This window comes from Callithrix jacchus, chromosome 1 (assembly GCF_049354715.1).
Source record: "Callithrix jacchus isolate 240 chromosome 1, calJac240_pri, whole genome shotgun sequence".
In the NCBI taxonomy this organism is placed as follows: Eukaryota; Metazoa; Chordata; class Mammalia; order Primates; family Cebidae; genus Callithrix; species Callithrix jacchus.
Genome location: NC_133502.1, coordinates 136,167,515 through 136,190,268, shown reverse-complemented (window position 1 = coordinate 136,190,268; position 22,754 = coordinate 136,167,515). Strand labels below are relative to the sequence as shown.

General features: G+C 36.0%; 1 protein-coding gene across 10 annotated transcripts in view; it reads left to right on the top strand.

The window, feature by feature from the left end:
- The window catches only part of LINGO2 (leucine rich repeat and Ig domain containing 2), a 1,279,451-nt gene that overhangs the window by 236,841 nt on the left and 1,019,856 nt on the right, over window positions 1-22,754 (top strand). For all 10 annotated transcript variants that reach the window (XR_013534666.1, XM_078370450.1, XM_078370421.1 and 7 more), the window contains one exon: window positions 10,853-10,952. The gene's annotated coding sequence lies outside the window, so the exon portion shown is untranslated. The remainder of the gene's footprint in view (window positions 1-10,852; window positions 10,953-22,754) is intronic.

The window sequence follows — 22,754 nt, the reverse complement described above, 5'->3', positions numbered from 1 at the left end:
CCGCAACCTCTGCCTCCCAGGTTCAAGCAATTCTCTTGTCTCAGACTCCCAAGTAGCTGGGATTATAGGTGCCCACTACCACATCCAGCTAATTTTTGTATTTTTAATAGAGTTGGGGTTTTACCATGTTGGCCAAACTGGTCTCAAATTCCTGACCTTATGATCCACCCACCTCAGTCTCCCATATTATATATATATATGTTTTTTTTTTAATATATTATATTATATGTTATAATAACCCAAATAATGAAGTTACATGGGAATAGAGGGATAGGAATAAATGGCAGTGATGCCATCATACTTCAGTATAACCTCAGATTCCTAGGCTCCAGTGACTCTCCTGCCTCAGCCTCCCCAGTAGCTGGAACTGCAATTGTGCACTGACATGCCTGTGCTGGGATTACAGGTGTGAGCAGCATTTGCACTTGGCTGGCATTTGCACCTGGCCAGCATTTGGTAATTTTAAAAACAGCTGTGGTCCTTCTTCCATTCCTGTAGACCTTGTGATTAGTAGTGATTGGTATGTAGTGAATAAAAAATAATTTAATATTTTGTTGAAATTTAAATAAAGGTGTCTTGAGTGAATGAATAAATGATGAATGAATTAATAAAATCATATGAATTTTTTTCAACGTTTTATAGAATTTGGACTGTTCTGATGATTCAGCCACCATTAAATTTATATAAAAATATTTTTGGAGACTGATCATAGAAGTGAATTTTGTAACATGCTTATAAGTTATATCTGCATATTTTTAGAAATAATTTTTTCCACATATAAATGAAATATGTGCCCATGATGACAAAAAAATTAAATAATATCAAAATATTTTAAAGTGACAATTATACATATTTCTTACCACTCACAAATGAGCACAGATAATAACATTTTGTGATACTTCCATAACTTTTTTCTATAATACACAGAGGCACACAGAGATAATTTTGTTTTGTTTTGTTTTTTGAGACAAGGTCTCTAAAAAAGGAAACAAAATTATTTCTGGAATACTACATTGTTTATTGTCTCTTGAGAACAATAAGGTATAGATAGACTAATTGGGAAAGAAATTGGCTGAGGTAAAAAAGGCATAGATCAGAGGTGAGCTCTACATACATTATAATAACTCAAATAATGAAGTTACATGGGAATAGAGGGATAGGAGTAAATGGCAGTGATGCCAACATAGCTTACTGTAACCTCAGACTCCTAGGCTCCAGTGATTGTCCTGCCTCAGCCTCCCCAGTAGCTGGAACTGCATTTGTGCACTGACATGCCTGGCTAATTCTCCTGTGTTTTGTAGAGACAGAATCTTGCTATGTTGGTCAGGCTAGTCTTGAAAACCAGGCTTCAAGCGATCCTTGTGCATTGGCCTTTCAAAGTGCTGTTCTAATTATTTGCTATCTGTTCTTGGGCAGGGAATGGAACTTTCTTGGGAGCTATCTTTCTAAATTAAAAGTATAATTAAAATGCTTTTAGTCAAAATCCTACACATATCAAGAATAGATTCACTAAAGTAGAATTTCTATGTACTTTTTTGCTCTAAGAATATTTGTTACTTTTGAGTCTGAATAGTGTGAAAATCTTATGGACTTATGCTGAAAATCTTAACAGCAGCATTAAAGATTTAAAATGCAATTGTTACAAACACAGAATTTAGCATTAAAACTACCCTATGAGGACCATTTCTTTTATTATCTTTGAGATGTACACTATATTTACCCACACAGTTATTGCCACCACATAATTGCAGCTTTTAGAGTTGTTATATATTAAAAGTCTCTAACATCCAAAATATCTTTTATGTTTCACTATGTCTAGATGACATTTATACTCTCTTCCAGGCCTTGAAAATTGCCTGGAAGCAGTAGCCATTTGTAAATAGTCACAGTAATTTGTTTGCGACTGTTCAGTATTATCAGTATTAGCTAGAACTGGGCTGGTAGAGTAAGTTCTGAATCCTGGGATTCATTGTTTCTCTCTCTCTCTCTCTCTCTCTCTCTCTCTCTCTCTCTCTGTGTGTGTGTGTGTGTGTGTGTGTGTGTGTGTGTGTCTGAGAGAGAGAGGAGAGAGAGAGAAAGGAGAAAGCTAGGGCCTTGGAGGAGAATATGAATTTAATTCCTTGCTTCTTGAATCATTTTTGCTTGCTGGCAATTCTATACTTACATCTGTTTTTCCTCATCTTTTGTCCACATCTTCCTTTAATTTACCCCTATTCTTCTATTCTCATGAAACTTCATTATTTGGGTTATTATAATGTATCTAGACCTCACCTGGGTTATTATAATGTATTTAGACCTAACCTCTGATCTACGTCTTTTTTACCTCAGCCTTTCCCAATTATTCTATCTACCTTATTGTTCTCAAGAGACAATAAACTATGATAATTTTCCAGAAATAATTTTGTTTTCTTCCTCCTGTCTTCTAATGTTGAGACTATTTCTATGTTTTCTTTCAGCACTATCCCTACCCCTCAGTCTCATGGGTTTATTTCTCATTTTCAATCCAGTGATTTCAAAACCTGTACAACAAACCAACTCAGCAGCCCTTGGTGACTTAAGAAGATTCCACAAACGTCTGGCAAACATGAGCAGTATATATAGGGTAATGGACACTCACAAATGCACTGGGTATTAGGTGGTGAAATCCATCAAGCTAAACCACAGATTTCTCCACTGATTGTGTTCCACCATGTTCTACCACAAAGTCATCTGAATGATCCTGTTGAACATTGTCCTGTATACCAGTCCCTGCTCTTTCCCTCGGCACGTTGTTAGTTTTGATCTCATCATCCTATTACTGGTTATTAATAGTGGATCCTCTGAGATTTTGGCATCATCTTTGATTGAGGCTCCTTCCTTGGATATAGTTGCCATGGCCAACCTCTCTTTCTCTCGGTTTCTCTCTTCAACGCAACACTTCTTTCCTCCTCTCTCCCTTCCCTTCCTTTCTTCTCCCTTTTCCTCCTCTTCTCTCCCTTCCCTTCCTTTTTTCTCCCTTTCCCTCCTCTTCTCTCCCTTCTTATTATTTGCAGTGTATCTTGCAGCAGTTTAACCTGCCTGAGAAGTAAAGCATAGGTGCATAATATGATGTTGGGACTCACCGTACTGTAAAGGAGGGGAGATGCTGATTTCTGGAGGGCTGTATATCCTGTCAGAACCAACTTGGTATGTTTTAAAACATTCTCCTTAGACTGGTGAGGCTGTAGGCATTCTATAAAAAGTGTCATCACCCCTCTTTTCAGTACCTCATGGGATCTTTTTAGACTAACTCTGCTGCCATCTGAAACTTGCTTTGCCATTATTGTATTACCCTTTGCTCCTATTGCCTGAATTCACATGTTGTCTTTTGCCTAGATCTTCTTATTAAATATTTTGTTAATAGTTTGATTCATCATTGCAGGGTCACCATGAGGCATTGTCTCTGGTTTTTCCTTAGCTTTACATTCTGCCTGCTGAGGTCAATATCATTACAATGCTTACATACAGCTGTTGCTCCCAGGATCCAGTCCAAGATTACATTCATCCAGTTAATCATGAAGAGCATTCAGACAGAGTCTATGACATGAGCCTTAATTGATGGTCATCTGTTGGCTACTGTGATTGTATTGAATAAAGAAACAATTAGCAATGAAGGAGCATCATTATTAATTTAGACTTTGGAATCAGACAAACCTAGATCTGACCACAAGATCTGCCATTAAAAGCAGTGTGATGTTGAAAAAGTTTAACTACTTTGAGTATCAGTATAAAATGGACATGATAACAGCACTAACCTCATAGGCTTATGATAAGCATTCAGGTGCTATAAGTAATTTAGTGCATTGCCGAGAATATAAAAAGTACTTAATAAATTATTCTTATCTTATTTTAATGATTAGAGGAAATTCTAGGGCAAAGTGATCTATGAATGCATTTTTCCACTAAATGTTAAAAGTAGGTAGATTTTATTTTCTCAACCATCTTTTATGATGGTCTAGGTGTTGTCATATAAAGTGATATAAACAAAACCATGAATACATATTTCACGTTTTGAAAATGGAAGCCACTGAACTTGTATATATTCAAAATCTATATTCCACAGATTGGAAATACTGAGACATCCGTAAGTTTGGACTTTATTACTGCCACCTGGAATTGTAAAGTCTCACCTGTAAGAGATACGTAATAATTAAACAAAAATCATAAAGTTTAAGAGAATCTAGGGAATGCTGAACTAAAAGGAGGAACATACCCATAAAGTAGAACATTAATGTTTACTTCAGGCAGATCATTTTCATTCTGTTTCTTCAAGGTAAAGCCTCCTAATTCTGCCAACTTTCATGTGCATCCCTTTGTACTTTTTGAAATTTGGCATTGCATTGCATGGGGAGTTGTATGTAATTCCTGCGATCCTGCATTAATTTTCTGATATTTCCAAAAGAAAATATCTTCTGTGCTCTTTGATCTAAAAATTAAGTGGTGGTGAGATAATAGCAGATGAGGCTTTGGTTCTCCTGCCATCTTTGTTTCTTTCCTGTAGCAAATGGCCACTGACTGTCTATCTCTGCTGCCACCTAATGTATGGTCTCTATGGCCTGCAATATAGCCCAACACTTCCCTGACAAATGTATTTAAGAACTAATGATAGAGACCCTTAGTGTCTTGAGGAAGACATTAATTATTACTTTAAAAAGTGTACCCAAATCTTGAGCATTAAGCAAATTGGCATGTAGGAGGGAGGGAGGAAGAAATTTCCCCTCACAGTAGTAGGTAAAGAAAAGAGCTTGGCCTGGGACTCAAATGGACTGTGTTTACATCACAGTTCTAAGCACTTACAAAATTGTCTAAAATATGATATGTAAATTAATCTCAATCGCAATTGTGTATGCATGAAATATATGTAATATACTGCATTTTCAGAAACTTTATGACTATTACATGGAATCATAGATAGACATCCTATATATGTAATACTACATGACAAGAACTCAGTAAAAATTATCTTTATTAATGTAAATCCTTGTAACAACCATATGTGTTTCATAGGATTTTTTGGAGGATAAATAATAAAATAAATGGAAAGTACCTCAATGAATATTAGATTCTTCACTCTCCCTCTTCTTTTTCTTCCTACTGCTAACAAAAAAGTAAAATAAAAATTCTATAGCAAGATCCAGAATTTTACTTTAAGTTCCAGGACACATGCGCAGAACATGCAGATTTGTTACATAGGTATATATGTGCCTTGGTGGTTTGCTGTACCTATTGACCCGCCCTCTAAGTTCCCTTCCCTCATCCCGCACCCCCAGTAGGCCCTGGTGTGTGTTGTTCCCCTCTCTGTGTCTATATATTCTCATTGTTCAACTCTCACTTATGAGTTAGAACACGTGGTGTTTGGTTTTCTGTTCCTGTGTTAGTTTGCTGAGGATGATGGCTTCTAGCTACATCCATGTCCCTGCAAAGGACATGATCTCATTCCTTTTTATGGCTGCATAGTATTCTGTGTTATATATGTATCAAATTTTCTTTATCCAGTTTATCAGTAGTGGGCATTTGGGTTGTTTCAATGACTGTGCTATTGTAAATGGTGCTATAATAAACATAAGTGTGCATGTGTCTCTATAGTAGAATGATTTATATTTCTTTGGGTATGTAAACAGTAATGGGATTGCTAGGTCAGATGGTATTTCTGGTTCTAGATCTTTGAGGAATCACCATTCTGTATTCCACAGTGGTTGAACTAATTGACATTCTCACCAGTAGTGTCAAAGAGTTCCTATTTCTCCACAGCCTCACTAGCACCTATTGTCTCTTAACTTTTTAATAGTCTCCATTCTGACTGGTGTGAGATGGTATCTCATTGTGGTTTGCATTTGCATTTCTCTAATGAACAGTGATGTTGAGCTTTTTTCATGTGTTTCGCCATGTAAATATCTTCTTTTGAGAAGTGTCTTCATATCCTTTTCCCCATACTTGTTTTTACAAGGAAATTATAATATAAAGAATGGATTAAATATTTGTTGGAGAACTGGAAGAGGAAAAAGAGGCCTCTCAGGTTATACAGAGATAGCAGTTTCGGGAAACAGCTCCACCTTTAGGGCTTGGGGACAAAATGAAAAGATGGCGCACAGGGACCTTGAAAAAGAGACCCTGTAGATCTCTGTAACACACTTTTCAGAACTGTTGTTACGCAGCCGGTGTTCGTATCTTAGGAGCTCAAAGGAGAGGACTCAGGGAACTCAGACTCCTCAGGAGAAGATGCAAGCCACCTGGGGCTGGTGCCTTTCTCAGGTCAGAATAAGCTGGTTCTGGAAGGACTTGAAAAATCTGTAGACAGAAATGACTGCCACTGACAGGGTGCAGGATGCTAAACACTGCTGACAGCAAGAGAACAGAAAATAATAAGCCCCTTTCTCCCTTTTTTCACCCCCTTGGCCTGTCTCCAGCCCTCTCCCTGCCATTGCAGAATCTAAGAGGAAGCCAGCTGGCAATAGAAAGTGGTGTGCAGAGTCCCAAACCCAAATTCTCAAAGCAGATACAGAAACATAAATTTGGTTTTAGGTCTTACATTTTAGTCTTTAATCCACCTTGAGTTAATTTTTGTATGAGGTTGGCCAGGTGTGGTGGCTGACACCTGTAATTCAAGCTCTTTGGAAGGACAAGGCAGGAGGATCACCTGAGGTTAGGAGTTCGAGACCAGCCTGCCCAAGATAATGAAATCCTGTCTTTACTAAACATATACAAAATTAGCCAGGCATGGTTGTGGGCACCTGTAATCCCAGCTAATTGGGAGGCTGAGGCATGAGAATCACTTGAACCCGGGAAGCAGAGCTTGCAGTGAGCCAAGATGGCAACACTGCACTCCAGCCTGGGTGCAAGAGCAAAACTGCATCTCAAAAAAATTTTTTTTTTAAGATGTAAGGAAGTGGTTCAGTTTCAGTTTTCTGCATATGGCTAGACAGTTTTCCTAACACCATTTATTAAATAGGGAATCCTTTCCCTATTGCTTGTTTTTGTCAGGTTTGTCAGAGATCAAATGGTTGTAGATGTGTGGTATTATTTATGAGGCCTCTGCTCTGTTCCTTTGGTCTATATATCTGTTTTGGTACCAGCACCATGCTGCTTTGATTACTGTAGCCTTGTAGTATAGTTTGAAATCAGGTACCGTGATGCCTCCAGCTTTGTTCTTTTTGCTTTGGATTGTCTTGGCTATATGGGCTCTTTTTTGGTTCCATATAAAATTGAAAGTAGTTTTTCTAATTTTGTGAAGAAAGTCAATGGTAGCTTGATGGGGATAGCATTGAATCTATAAATTACTTTAGGCAGTATGGCCATTTTCACAATATTGATTCTTCCTATTCATGACCATGGTATGTTTTTCCATTTGTTTGTGTCCTCTCTTATTTCCTTGAGCAGTGGTTTGTAGTTCTCCTTGAAGAGGTCCTTCACATCCCTTGTAAGTTGTATTCCTAGGTATTTAATTCTCTTTGTAGGAATTGTGACTGGAAGTTCACTCATGATTGGCTCTCTATTATTAGTATATAGGAATGCTTGTGACTTTTACACATTCATTTTTTATCCTGAGACTTTGCTGAAGTTTATTATCAGCTTTAGGAGATTTTGGGCTCATACAATGGGGTTTTCTAAATATACAATCATGTCATCAGCAAACAGAGACAACTTGACTTCCTTTCTTCCTGTTTGAATGCACTTTCTCCTGCCTGATTGCCCTGGCCAGAACTTCCAATACTATATTGAATAGGAGTGGTGAGAGAGGGCATCCTTGTCTTGTACCAGTTTTCAAAGGGAATGCTTTCAGGTTTTGCCCATTTAGTATGATATTGGCTGTGGATTTGTCATAAATAGCTCTTATTATTTTGAGATATGTTCTGTCAGTACCTAGTTTATTGAGTGTTTTTAGCATGAAGGGTGTTGAATTTTATCAAAGGACTTTTCTGCCTCTATTGAGATAATTATGTGTTTTTTGTCATTGGTTCTGTTTATGTGATGGATTATTGAATTGCATATGTTGAACCAGCCTTGCATCCCAAGAATGAAGCTTACTTGATCGTGGTAGATAAGCTTTCTGATGTGCTGCTGGATTCAGTTTGCCAGTATTTTATTAAGGATTTTCACATCGATGTTCATGAGGGATATTGGCCTGAAATTTTCTCTTTACTTTTTTTGTGTTTCTGCCATGTTTTGGTATCAGGATTATGCTGGCCTCATAAAATAAGTGAGGGAGGGGTCCCTCTTTTTCTATTGTTTGGAATAGTTTCAGAAGGAATGGTACCAGCTCCTCTTTGTGCCCCTGGTAGAATTTGGATATGAATCTACTTGGTCCAGGGCTTTTTCTGGTTGGTAGGCTATTAATTAGTGCCTCAATTTCAGAAGCTGTTATTGATCTATTCAGGTGTTCGACTTCTTCCTGGTTTAGTCTTGGGAGGGTATATGTGTCCAGGAGTATATTCATTTCTTCTAGATTTTCTAGTTTATCTGCGTAGAGGTGTTTATAGTATTCTCTGATGGTAGTTTTATTTTTGTTTGATCAGTGGTGATATTGCTTTATCATTTTTTATTGTGTCTATTTGATTCTTCTTTCTTTTCTTCTTTATTAGTCTGGCTAACAGTCTATCTATTTTGTTAGCCTTTTCAAAAACCCAGCCTTTTGAAAAGGCTTTTCAAAAATGGTCCTGGATTCACTGATTTTTTGAAGGGTTTTTTATGTCCCTATCTTCTTTAGTTCTGCTCTAATCTTAGTTATTTCTTGTCTTCTACTAGCTTTTGAATTTGTTTGCTCTTGCTTCTCTAGTTCTTTTAATTGTGATATTGGGATGTCGATTTTAGATCTTTCCTGAATTCTGTGGTCATTTAGTGCTATAAATTTCCCTCTAAACACTGATTTAGGTTTAGGGCTAAAAGACGATATTTACAAATACAAATTTCTTACTCAGCTTCTGTTGAAGGGGAAATAGGAGCAACCTTCTTTGTTCAAAGTCTGTACCTGCAGTGAACTGATAAGAGGACTTGATATGTCAATATCATTTAATGGGCTCAGTGGACTCTTTTGCAAATCTAATTTTTAGGAAGAGAGATCCACTTCTGCCATCTAGTACCATTGTAATTACTGTATTAGTAGAAATGGAAATTCAGGAAGGTACTAAGAGAGTGAAGCAACAGAATTCATTTTAAAGCAACTAATTTAAATTTATCACTATGACATGTCTCCTTGAGCGTGAGATGTTTTACACAATCAGGTTTCAGTGTTTTCAATACTGTGATTTGCGTAACCAACATTTATTTAATTATTTTATAGGATATTCTATTGTAATGAAACCAAAATAGCTATTAGAAGGTATAGACCTAGGCTGGTGAATAAATGTGATTTTGTGGTATTTTATGTATGCAGTGTAATTTCTTGCAATAAATTTGACTTTTAAGTGGTGTGGGTATGTGAATGTGCGTATATGTATGTGTGTGTGAGAGAGAGAGGCATCTAAGAATATTGTCAGAAAATTGCTCAAATTTTGCAACAGAAAAATACTTGGCAAATTTCTAAATGAGGCTTCATTAAAATTGTCAAGACTAGAATATATAGGTACAGGTAATAAATTTTATACTAATTTGATTAATGTAAATAGATAAGTGTGTTTCAATATTGTATTATGATTTTTATTCATTCAACTTTTAGAAAGACATCCAAAAGCATCTCAAAAAATGAGAAAAGCTGTATATTCAAATGGCTTCTTTCTTTAACACACTAACTATAATTTGATTGCTCTCCTTCTTTCTTTCATCATCTGTATGCTGTTTCTGATATTTAGTTTATTTATTTTATAACAGGTTAAATGAAAATACCCATTTCACATCCAAAGATACACAAAGACTTAAAACAAAGGGATGGAGAAAGATTTACCAATCAAATAGAGAGCAAAAATAAATAAATAAATCAAAAGCAGGAGTTGCATTTCTCGCATCTGATAAAATAGATTTCAAAGCAACAAAGATATAGTGGTAAAAGGATCAATGCAACAATAAGAGCTAATGATCCTAACACCCAGATACATAAGACTCATAAAGAGATTTAGACTCAATGAGACAGAAAATTAATAAGGATATCCAGGACTTGAACTCAGATCCGGAACAAGTAAACTCAATAAATATTTATATAGCTCTCCATTTTAAATACACAAAATATACATTCTCCACCTTAAATACACAAAATATTGATCGGCCATTATTAATACCCATTTTTAGAATAAAGCTACATTTCTGTTTTCTCTCCCTCCTTTTCTTCCTCTTTCTTCCTCTCCTTCACTCCTTTTTTTCTTTCTTTCTTTTAATTGAAAAAATAATAATAATTTTGATTACAGGCATGTGCCACTACCCTTGACCTTCACACTCTTTAATGTCTTCTCAAAGTGTGATCCAGGAGCTGGAGAGGCTGGCATGACTTAGGAACCTGTCAGAAATGCAAAATCCGAGGCCTCAGCCCCGACCTGCTGAATCAGAATCTGCATTTTATTAAAATCCCCAGGTGATTTACATTGGCATTACAATTGGAGAAGCACTAAAAATAAAAAATACCCATTTGATATGGAAGTTTTATTATACTCTAATTATTTTCTAATATATATTTAGGAATACACATTGATTTATGAAAACACATATAAAATGCATTACCTGAAAGTGCAAGCAATAGTGTCATCAAGGATGGGTACGTCAAATTGGATTGGAAGTACACATTGTTTTTTAATAATTAGGGCAAAACCAGAAAGATGAAATATGATGTGGAATTTTAGATGAGCGCTATCAAAAGAAGCTAGGTTTTTATGTTCCATGTTCCCAAGAGTTTCTGTTTTATTTCATCTAGGAAATCCACTGGAGATGGTTTCAAGATATAGGATCCTTATATGTGAGATATCCCAAATGAAGTTGGAGCATCCATGTTGAAATTGCTTCATGTTGTAAGAGTAAGTGATTCGTAATATTTGTCCCTTTAAGAATGGAATGAGAATTTCCATATATATATGTGTGTGTGTGTGAGTATATATATATACTCAAATTTGCTTTCATTTCCTACTTTTTGTATGTACATTATTTATGTTAGTCAATAAGTTATCATAATAGCCTCGAGAAGTAAGTATTATTCTCCACAGAGTCAAGATGCAGAAGTTCAGAGAAATTAAAACCTCATCCAAATTCATGAAACTAGCAAATGGCTCAGGAATGATTTGACTGTAAAATCTACTCTATCACTGCCATGCTGCCTCTAGGATTTGTGATAGGTAAGGAGACAAAATTAACAGGTTGTTGGCAAGATTTTTAAGTTTTAACCTATCATTTAGAAAAGAGTCATAATTGTCTTCCCTCCAATAGAAAAATCAAAGTCACAAAATTTCCTTTATGTTTGAGTACTTTTGAAGAGTCATTTTTTAGTTGTCATTGTAAGTCATTGACTAGTTACATAGATTATGGCGTTTTAGAGAAATTCAAGGTTACAGAAATACGGACATAGGAAAATATGTGATGTGATTTTCTCACTTATCTTTGCTATAAAATAAAAATCTACAGGCTTTCTCTGTACAAATACCTCTATTATAACAAATTACATGATTTAATGGAACTAGGATTAATCTTTTCCTTATGGTTAATCAGTACGTTATGTTGAGCAAGTAACTTTAAAGGTCTAATTTTCCTCTCTGTTACTTGTGCCATGAGATTGTTGGAAGACTCCATTGAAATAAGAGATAATATATGCAAATTACCTACCATTCTATCTGGAACACAATATTCAAAAATAAAACCCATATCTAAGACCTTATGATGCAAAAACTTGTATAGTATAAGCCATCATTTTGTTATAGCACTGTTCAAGAGGTTTTGTAATTTATAAAATGTTTATCTTAATACTCCCTCCATTCAACATTATGGAAATTCAAGCTCAAATATATACATTTTTTAACACAGAAGACATTCATTAGAGGAAATTTCAGATTTCTGGTTGAAACCTTTAGAATTCCAGTACATATTAGGAATTTTTTTTTTAGTTTATAAAACACAGAACACAGGTTCTTTTGTTTTTGAGACTCAGAAGTACCATTGGAATTAGTTGCTTTAGCTAGCCTACCTGAAAAATGTCAAACAAGTCTATCCTGGTGATCATAAACCACATACATATTCTGTGTCTGTGAGTCAGATTTGCTTGGGTTATTCAACAGTAATGCCTTGGAAGGCTGTAAAGCAGTCTCTCTGTGGTAGTCATGCCTATTGCTTTGCTTCTGTATTGGTAATAGTCAGCACCATTTCTGTGGGAGCAGATATCATGTCTGCTGCTGAAGATTACAGTTTTATTTTCTATGTCATGAAATGACGGGGGGAAGTTGGGGAAGAAAAGTCAACTTTCAGTGTGAGATTCAGAGAAGCAGTCTTCAATTATCTCCAGGTTTCAATGTGTGTTTTCACTTTTTTGTAGGAAAAAGCCTATAAAATTAGTGAATGCATGGAAGATATTAGGCTAGAATCTCCAACACCAGTAGGCATAGGCTTATTTCAAAGCACCAAGGGAAGGGAATCTGGGCAATTCTTTACTAAAGCTATTTTTGATTAATTTCCATTCTGAGAATACTTGCATAAATGTCCATATCCCTCCTATGCTATATTACATTTTAGTTCAACAATCTTAAAAAAAAAGTTACAGAAGCTCCTAAGTAAACATTTCCAAATTCCCACTTGATGTCTAGCTTTGGATTGATTTTTAAAGTTTCTTAAAAATAGAATTCTCTCTGTGTAGGAGCATATTTCTGTCTGCTTTTTCTCTGTAATAACCCTGTATTTGCTTCTGTCTTACCTACTTTGAGATAGTGATCAACTTACTTAACATCGTTTAGCCTCAGAATTCTCATTATAATGAGGTTCATAATGTTCAGATTGCTTACATTGTAAAGATTACAAAGCATATGGGTAAATCACCTACTGCTTAGAACATTGCTGGTGAGCTTACATATTAGCTATATATCTAGATCTGCTGATAGGTTTGATAACATGCAAATCCCCCAAATATCCATGAGGAACTTCACAGAATCGTCCAGAATAAGGACAGAATTGGTTCAGAAGATTGGTGTGACTCACGAGGTTGGTGGAGAGAAGGTGAAAGGAAGCCTCATCTTGATCAGAAGTACCTTATCAGAAAAATAAGCATTTTATTCATTTATTACCAGGCCGGAAGTAATAGCTCTTTACCTTAGGTTTGTTTATATCACCTGTATGACAATGTTACTTTATCATGACGCTTTTTTATATTTACTTCTCTAGGCTAACAGTTCTCAAGATTTAAAGTGTTTACAACTACCTGGAAAGCATATTAAACACATAGGGTAGCAGATGCTATTTGGGGGATTCTGCTTCAATAAGATGAGTTAAGTACTAAGAATTTACATTTTAAACATGATTCTATTCAAAGCCAGAGCAATTCTGGTATACCCCACTAACTGCTATTTTCCACCTTGAAGATTAAAGTTTTACAGTCTAATTTGGAAATTTTGTTGATCAAATTGAACAATTTTATTATGTAACTGTTAAGAGAGATAGCTAAGAATGAGACACAATTTAATAATAGTTCTCTACACTTATTAGTTAGTAGAGTAACTCTGTAAAGAATTTGATTCCATGTACTTATAAAAAGTTGATAGAACAACTGTAAAATTAAAACATGCTGGTCAAGTTAATAACAGGGTTTCTGATTTTTCTAATGTTTATCAAAAACCTTTTAATAACCAGTTGCTTTCATATATATTAGTTTATCAAATCCTCATTCTAACTGTGTTTAGTATTTTGTATCCTCATTTTACGGATAATTTTGAATAGATTTATAGAAGGTACTGGCTTGTTAAGTTATGAGGTTAGAAAATGATAGGGCCAGTCTTGGTACCATGACAGCAGGCAATTGGTCCAGCTGCTTCCTAATCCTAGGGTAATTTAATTTTCTAATAATGAAAGGTTTTGTTTTATGGCAGCCACCAGTATAAGCACATATTGGAACAACCAGCCTATATTTGTTTTGTTTAAGCTGCTGAACACTTAATTCATCTTTACCTGATGAGTTAGACTTTGTAACACATCAGTAGAGTAGCCCTATTTCATCTGCTTTGTCAACTTTCTCAGGAAAATATTTTTTGAAAAAAATGTTTCAGGTATCTTCTGCACATTCTTGTTTTCTACAAGTGTGCTCATTGATTTTCACCAAACTTTTGACTGTATGTCATCTTTCATTTAAATCAATTATCAATGATTAAGCTTTGTTCAGTAGCTAGTCAATAACCTCTTTTAAAAACAAAAACATAGATAGATGATAGATAGATAGATAGATAGATAGATAGATAGATAGAGATATGTCCAGCCTCGTCTATACCTAGGTTTGGCTTTATGTCTAAGTTCTGGCAATGTGATGTTACCTAAAACAGTGTATACCATTCCTAGGCCATATCTTGAAGAATCAGAATGTCTGCTTCTCCTTCTTCCTTGACTAACTTGAAATTAGACATGGAGTGAGATGTCCTGGTGAGCTAGCTTGTATCACACAGATAAAGATAACTGTCTAGAAATGGTAGAAGAACAACATAGGAGTCTAGCTTAATGCCTTAATTTATAGAGCAAAACAGTCCAGGACTCCTTCTGTGCTGAATGTTATGTGTAAGATGAATAAACTCTACTTGTTTAGCTGTTGCTATTAAGCCACTATACAGGGCAGAATATGTGTCCTAATGAAGTCATGAAGTCTTCATGAATGTGTTACTTATGAATGTTTAGCACACTGTGACTCCTTTAGGAAGTTAATCTTAGCTTGACAGGATATACTGGGCCCTAAAATAAAGAATGCTACTGTGGTTACCTAGATATTATACACATACACTGTAGAAGCATCTCATCTTGCATATCTTATTCCTTATGCTATTCTCCTCACCATCTTCTCCACTGATCCATCACCGGCTCTGTTATCCTTTTCGTCCATCCATTATAGAGCAATGCACTCATTGGTTACTTTTTTCAATTTGTTTTGCTACACGCTTATCCTTCAGGCATGTGCAGTGTGAAGACAGTAAACAAAAGACAGTAGTAATAATAAACCCTGAGATGAACTTCAGAGTCCTTGCACTTCTTAACAGCATTCAGCATAAACTTTAAAAAACACATCAGACTATGCAAATAAAACAATAAGGGGATGTCTTAAAGCTTCTCCTTAGATAACAGCATCCAATCTATATAATCTACAAGTTATTCTACATTGTCTCCTGCCCTTCCCTCAATCCCTCACTCAATCTATCCTCATTTTGCATGAAGATACATTTTTTTTTCATCTTTAGTATACCTCCTTGAATCTTTATTTTAGAGAAGATTTTAGATCTATATTTAATTCCTGTAGTAGTCAAAGAATGCTTTGATGTCTTATGGATGCAGTGTTCTCCTGCTCTATAATGGAGTCTTCAGTTATCTTTAAGTGGCAATTCTCCTACAAAAAAAAATGCTCCTTACTAAAATGACTGTTTTGACTATGATACTAGCATTCTGGGACCCAGCCTGAGATTGTATCTTTACCTCATCCCTTAATATTACACTTTGGCCTCTTCTGACTAGCAGAATGCAAGTTTATTGTATGTCTTAATATATCTTATGGCTGGTTGCTTACTACAATTGCTGTATTTTGGCATTCTGTCACTCCTTTGATGCATCTCCTATCCCTAAGCATACATGCTGGCACTTTCAACTTAATGTTCAACACACAGTGTCTCACTTAATTCCCATAAACCTCTTAGATAAATATAATGACCACCTTTTTGTCATCAACTCAACAAACATTTACTTAGCATTTCTTTTGTGTCACCTATAATTTTAGGCAAGGGAGAGATATATCAACAAGCCCCCCAGTTGCTCACTCTCTCATAGAGATGACCAATAAGATAAGTGTAAAAATACAAAAGCAAAACCAGAAAACCCTCCCAAAAATGCTTATAAGTATACAGTAATAGCATAAAACTTCAAAGAACAAGGAGCAAATAAGAAAAATGTTCAATTTTACTGGAAGGAGAGAAATGGCAAAGATTAGAAAATGCTTCCTGAGCATCCTACTTCAGCTGAAATTGGAAAGATAAGGAGACAAACTCAGACAGATACAACAAATTTTCTAAAATGTTACAGCTAGTTAGTGGCAAAGAAGGGACAGGGATTCACACCCAGGTACTTCTGATGTCATGGCTCATGGAGTCAACCATTCTGGTTGCAGAGTTATTTGGTTTTTGGTGTATCTGTAATCTAATGCCATTTACAGCTTGGTACACCCACGTGGCACCCCCATCACTTACTCTCCTCACTTCTGAGCACTTGCTTCTCAGTTATATGTCATCTCTACCACCAAGTTATACTTTTATATAGCTTTATAACTTGGTGTTGGAGATGATAATACAAATTAAGTTTTCAAGAAGGCACCTTCCAAATTTTCAGGTTTCCTGTACAGTCTTTCCTAAAAGTTGATCGAATAATATTCCAATTATGGTCTACCAATTCTGCTTTTCTATTTTTCCTTTCACAGTAGCTCCTCTTTTACTTTACAATACAAAGACGTGGTTCTCATTGTTGCCCTTACTTCACAGGGTATGCTGTCCTGGGGGATAAAAGCCTTGCTGAGGTTTAAAAAAGGGAAGAGTCAGTAATAAAACGAAGCTTCTATGGGGACAGTCCCAAGAGAGTTAAACAAGGGAGCTTAAGGAAGAAATAAGGAGGGAGTACCTTATTTCTTTCGGGTATTAAAATTATAACAATGCTACTGTCTTTATCTTCCTGTTGTTCATCACTTGATCAAGCTTTTCTCCATCCATCCTCACCTTCTTTTGGATTTCCCCTAATAAGATGAAAGATTAAAATATCTATATACCAAAGTTTTAAGGAACATATACTTAAAGTACAAATAAAATATATAGTAACCCAAAATTATATTCTTTAAAATTATACACACAAAATTTGCTTTTGATGTTAACTTTAAAAAGGTATGGAAGTGTAAAAATAGTTCTTCAATACATATAATAGCTTTGAAAAGATATGTATTAAATGCATGAATAAGTGAGTGGAGGATTTATTCTAATGTAAAAAGCAAAACCTCAAGATTTAAAGATCTTTCTTGAGAAGTGAGAACAATTTCATTATAATATGTATGCTTATTTCTCTAGTTGCAAAAGGGGCTGATCACACAATATTATATAATTTGATTGCATAGTATCATTAGCATGTAAATGCCAAGGTGATACTCATGGTACTATCATTATATGCTGCCTCAAACTATGTCACAGGATCATTGAGAAAGGAATAGGGTATAGTTTGTTTCCTCTCAACTTTGAGGAATGACAGTAAAATTGTTATTGCAGCATAATTAAATATGCATATCTAGATACTAATAAATGCTTTGCTGTCCTAGAATCAAGAGAAGTGTCAGGCCTCTCAGCCTTTTCTGGCTACGTTTTTCTGTAGCTTTCTGTAGCTAATAAATGACTACAGAACATTTTAGAGAACTTTATCATTTCATACCCCTTGCTGAAAACTCTATTACTGAGTCAGCTTATTTTATTTCAGCTGGATTCCTTCCTTGCTTCATTTATCTCTTCCTCCTCTCCTCCCTTCTTCCCTTTCACTTTTCCTTTCTTTTTCTGTAGAGAGAAACAATGAGATTGGGGTGAAGATATAAGTGTTCCTTTTAAGATATATTAGACAATTTTCAGGCATTTAAAGCAGAAAGTACATAAATAAAATTAATTGCATAACTCTGTAGACATATGTCAAAATCTTGATGTGTTCAATCTCTGTAATTGGCATTGTATATTCAAAGTAAGTTTTGCAAACAGCAGGAGCACAGGCTGCATGAGAGCTGCCTATTAAATAGGGGCAATCTGCAGTAATGAAAGTCCTGTCAGCAATCCTTCATAGTTATGGGGGTCACTAGTTGGGGTTTCACATAGCTACCTTCTCCATTTCTATTTCTTACACGTACATACATACAAAGTTTTAGTATTTGTTATACCTGATTTTATTAGCCACTATAGTCTTATTGTCTTGTCGTGAACCAAATTAAAACAATTCTGTTTGTTAATATAATATTAGATTCTGTAACAAATAAACCTCAAGGTGTATAATAGCTCAAGCACAATAGAATTATAGTTCTTTGTCATTTAAAGTAAAAAAAATGGGGTACATGGGCAACTCTCATTCAAGTATAGAGTCCAAGAGCATCTTCCTTCTTCTCAGAGCTTGCTATTTTCAAAATGTGGCTTCCAAGATCACCCTGATTAACTTTCTAAGCTGAGAGAAGGGAAAAAGATATAAGGAAAAGACGTAGACATTTTTGTAGGCCAGGCTGAGGAGTCGGGTACCATAATTTTACTTACCTTCCATTGGGTAGAAATCACCTGAAAGAGTAACAGAGACAGGCAATCATAGCCTACCTGCATGTCCAAGAGGAAAAGACATAGGCTTGGTGAGCATCTAACTTGTCGCTACCCAGCAACATGTAAGTTCTGGGAACAGCAGTAATCAATAATTGTATTCAGGAGAAGAGGATGACTAAAGTTGGGGGCTGATGCAAGGCAATGTAGAAATTATAAAATGTAACAGAGTGCTTCATAATTATTTTTATAATTATATTTATCTTTTCATGCAGAATAAAATATTAATTAGTTTTGTTAGTATTGATAAATTAAACATAGTCACCGGCAATGCTGGGCCCCACTAATAAAGAGAACTTAATTCTCTCAAGATTTATTCTACTTTTAAATCTAGAATGGGTAATAGAGGCCGACAGGTCTGAATAAAGGTGAACACCTCCTTTTGGCTCAGAAGGAATTCAGAAGGTGGGATAGAAATGCACTGCAGTCATTCATTCATTCATCTCATGCACATTTATTAAGTACCTTCTTTTTTTTTTTGAGACAGAGTCTTGCTCTGTCTCCAGGCGCCAGGTTGGAGAGCGGTGGTGCAATCTCGGCTCACTGCAATCTCCGCCTCCTGGGTTCAAGTAATTCTCCTGCCTCAGCCTTCCAAGTAGCTGGGACTACAGGTGCATGCCACCATGCCCAGCTAAATTTTGTATTTTTTAGTAGAGAAGGGGTTTCACCATGTTGACCAGGATGGTCTCAATCTCTTAACCTCATGATCCACCCGCCTCGGCCTCCCAAAGTGCTGGGATTACAGGCGTGAGCCACCGCGCCTGGCCTATTAAGTGCCTTCTATATTCCAGATACTGTGTTTACCTTGGAGAGAGATAAATCAGTAAGATAGTCCCTCTGCCCTATTAAGTACCTTCTATATTCTAGTTACGGTGTTACCTTAGAGATAGATAAGTTAGTAAGATAGTGCCTCTGCTCTCAAGACCTTGCATCTAAGTGGAAGAAACAATCCTTTAAACCAATAAGTAATCATAGTATCATAATTATAATTCTGTGAAAGTATAAAAGGGATGATCACATCTTCCAGAGATGTTAGGAAATATTTTATATATATATGCCATTTAATCTGGGTCTAGAAGAATGAGTATTTTTTAGGATTTTAGGGTAGCTTTAAACCCATGGTCAAGTATATGAAAAAGTGTGGCAGCTGAAGGGTATGGAAGAAAGTGGCATAAACAGAAATAGGAAGTTATTTTGCATGTCTGGAAAATGAAGGCTTTATAACAGGAGGTAGAGGTCTGGGGAAAGCAGTTAGTGAGCAATGACTCCAACCTCAAGTGTAGATGGAATAGTAGGTTTTGAGTGAGGTCCTAGTAGAGGAGCGAGTGTTCTTCTTTGTCACTTCTTCACTGTTGTCAGCACTCTTAGAGTCTTAAGTGGCCTTCTAACTGCAGAACATAAGGCACTCCTCCTCATTCACCTCCACAGTCATTCTTGCACTATATGTGTTCCCAGGGAGCTATAAAAGGGATAAAGCTACACAGATAGAATTTGCAGAAATAAGATAAGTGCAGGAAAGTAATAAAAGAAAGTAAAATGTATTAAACTGAAATATAAGTTGCCCTTCCATAAATATGACAGAGCATGTTGCCCTGCTATTGAAGAGTGTCTACTTGTTAGTTCAATTTCTGCATGAGAGGTCTTATTTCTTAACATTACATATTCCAGGAAAACACAATAGACAAAAATAATAGATGTGAGAAACAGCATAATATGTGTTTCAGTGTGGTTGTATGTCACTTGAAGACAGGGATACATTCTGAGAAACACATTGTTAGATGATTTTATCATTGTGCAAACAGCCTAGAGTATATTTACACAAATCTAGATGGCATAGTCTATACCTATATAATATAGCCTATTGCTCCTAGACTACAAACCTGTACAACATGTTACTGTACCAAATACTGTAGGCAGTTGTAATGCAATGGTATTCGTGTATCTAAACATAGAAAAAGATAACACTTTGTGCCAAGTTGATGGTATGTTGTCACTAAGCGATAGGAATGTTTTTAGCTCCATTATAATATTGTGGGACCACTATTATACATGTGGTCCATCATGGGATGAAAATATCCTTATGATGTGCATGACTATATATAGTATATACTGTAATACTCATAGTAAAATGTGAAAGGATTGAGATGAATTGAAGAAAGAAGTGTTAAGCAAAAAGGAAATAGAATTTAAAATATTTCAAAAATTCTAAGCCTATACATATTGTTAAAAAGTGAAACAGCATGTTCTGCAGAGAACACCAAGAATGTGATTGGACAATCACTCCATGAAGAGGTTACCCATGAATGTAGTTAGCCATCTTAGCAGCGGTCAGGAATAAGAAATGGATGACTTTAGCAGAGATCCTGCCACTGGGCTAAAATGAACAAAGATGGGACCAGTGAAGAAAGGCTGTTGGACTTCTGAAATTCCACAGAATGGAACAATAGAGATATCTGGCTATCTGGCTGCAAATGTGCCTTATCCTTTAACACAGGAACAGAAAACCATAATCTAACTATTCTCACTTGTAATTGGGAGCTAAATGATGAGAACCCATAAATACATAGAGGGGAACAACACATACTGGGATCTTTTAGAGTGTGGAGGGAGAGAGAAGGGAGAGGATCAGGAAACATAACTTGTTGGGTACTAGGCTTATTATTTGGGTGATGCAGTAATCTGTACAATAAACCCCCATGACACAAATTTACCTCTGTAACAAACCTGCCTTTGCACCCCTGAACTTAAAATAAAAGTGAAAAAATAAAAACAAAGAAAAATGACCCAAACAGTAATTCAGAGATTAGCAGGTCTGCCACAGACACCACAGGCCCAGAGCCCACAGATGCAAGGGCACAAGGCTGTCTTCTACCAAGTTTCAGGGGATAGGACCACCTCCTTGGTTTCAGAGGATGAGGCTGCCCTTGCTCATTGCGTTAGGGGAAAGGCTGCCACCCATGGCTGAGTGGGTGGGACTCCTGCACCTATAGGCCTAGAAAGTGAGACTGCCACCCTATTGGGACTGGAAAGCAGAGCATCCAGCCAAACAGAATTATTCTCTGGAACTTAAGTTATAATGGAATTTGCCTTTTTAAGTATTGTCATCCCTTTCTTTATTCCAGTTTCTCCCTCTTAGATCAGTAATGTCTGACTAACCTATGTCTGTCCTACCATTTTTATTTTGGAAGCACATACCTTCTGGGGTTTATAGCAGGAGAAGAATTATGCCTTTGTTTGAATGATGCCTCTCAAGTCTCACTGTACGTGACATTGATGGTACTTAGATACACTTTCCACTTGAAGTTGATACTGGGATGGGTTAAGGCTTTTGAGACTATTGAGATGGGGTGAATGAATTTTGGATGCCACAGGACATGAATTTTGGGGGATTAGAGGGTAGATTATGGTTCCCCAAATCCATATGTTGAAGTTCTAGCACCGCAATGTGACTTTATTTAGAGGCAGTGTCTTTAAGAAGGTAATTAAGATTAAATGAGATCAATAAAGACAATACTGTTATTCCAATACTGCTGGTGTCCTATAAGAAGAAGAGACCCCAGGAGTATATGCTTGCAGAGAAAAAGCCATCTGAGGATACAGAGAGAAAGCAGTCATCTGCAAGCCAGAGAGGCCTCACCAGAAACCAATCCCGCTGTTCCCTTGATGTTGGTTGGGCTTACAACCTCCGGGAATATAAGAAAATAAATTTTTGTTTAAGCCATCCAGTCTGTGATATTTTGTTATACCAGCTCAAGCTGACTAATACAATTTGTTCAACTGTGACTGATCATGTATAATAATAATAATGTCAATATTTTCCACATGTCAGATAATATTTCAAGCCCCATATGTGCATTATTTCATTAATATCCTTGATAACTTTTAATGCTAACTGTTATCAAAATTTTACAAATTAAGAAAATCAGATCAACCAGGAAAAGTATTGGTTTTCTAAGCAGTGGAGAATTTATCATTCTAATGTAGTTAGGTTGCATGTGACTTTCCACAAACAGCTTAACTTTCTGGGCTTCAGTTTTATTGTCCTTTAAATGTCAATGATATGTTTGCCTGCCCTCTTCAGATGGTTATTTGCATGGTAAAAATTAAATGATTTAAGCGAAACCATTGTATTCACTTGAGTCAGGAATATCTTTAACATCACCACTACAATTTCTTGGTGACCTTCTGTTCCCACTCAAATCATGGACTTCACAGGACTGTGATCACAAGACACCACAACACCTTTTTCAAAGTATTTTTCTTTCAACTTTTTATGTATGGTCTTTTTTT